Source organism: Otolemur garnettii, unplaced genomic scaffold (assembly GCF_000181295.1).
Source record: "Otolemur garnettii isolate 467f Iridium unplaced genomic scaffold, OtoGar3 scaffold00041, whole genome shotgun sequence".
NCBI lineage: Eukaryota > Metazoa > Chordata > Mammalia > Primates > Galagidae > Otolemur > Otolemur garnettii.
In genome coordinates, this window is record NW_003852436.1 from 11893160 (window position 1) to 11893969 (window position 810).

Below are 810 nucleotides of genomic sequence, written 5' to 3' on the forward strand. Positions count from 1 at the left end.
TTGAGCCCTTCACCCAGGAGGTGTGCTATACACCCCTACATTGTACTCAATAGTTGAAAGGTTAACACAGCCCCCCCGACCCCTTCTTCAATTTAATTGCATTTTTCTCTCATGCAGGTGGGTAATTTTTCATCTAATTTCCTATTAATATTGAATACATTGGATGCTTGCTTTTCCATTCTTGTGATACTTAGTAGGCTGTTGTCCAAGTCCTAATCACCTTATTGATGTCCACAAAAATTTCTCCTAGAAAAATTTTTTTTTCTTGCTTCTGGCATAAGAAAGGTCTTTGGTCATCTGTTTAACTGGGGTACAGGGAAAAATATGGAATGCTTCATGAATTTGCATGTCATCCTTGTGCAGGGGCCACGCTAATACTCTTCTCTGTATCGTTCCAATTTTAGTATATGTTCTGCCGAAGCAACCACCTTGCTAGAAATTTTTGGGGTTGCATTAGTTTACAGTTTGGGGATGACTAATATCTTAACAATATTGAAATTTTTAATCCACAAACATAGTATATATCTCTTCTCTTATTTAGATCTTTAATTTCTTTTGTCAAAAGTTCATAGCTTTTACAGATGGACCTTACATATTTTAAAAATATTTCAATCTAACTATTTAATGTTTAGATGTTATTGTAAATAGCACTTGATTTGAAAGTGCATTTGTGTAATTTCAATTTACTAATGTTTGTTGCTAATGTATAGAAATACAATTGCTTTGTCATGCCAATTGTTATATTCTGTATCCTTGGTAACCTCACTCACTAATTCTAGTAGCTTTGAGAAATGGATTCTTTGGGGTTTG

The 810-nt window shown here is 34.1% G+C and overlaps 1 non-coding gene across 1 annotated transcript; it reads right to left on the reverse strand.

The window, feature by feature from the left end:
* Positions 1–318: 318 nt before the first annotated feature.
* Positions 319–425, reverse strand: LOC111725461. Its single transcript, XR_002773523.1, has one exon. It is a non-coding gene; the product is annotated as a U6 spliceosomal RNA (small nuclear RNA).
* Between the last annotated feature and the right edge of the window lie 385 nt (positions 426–810).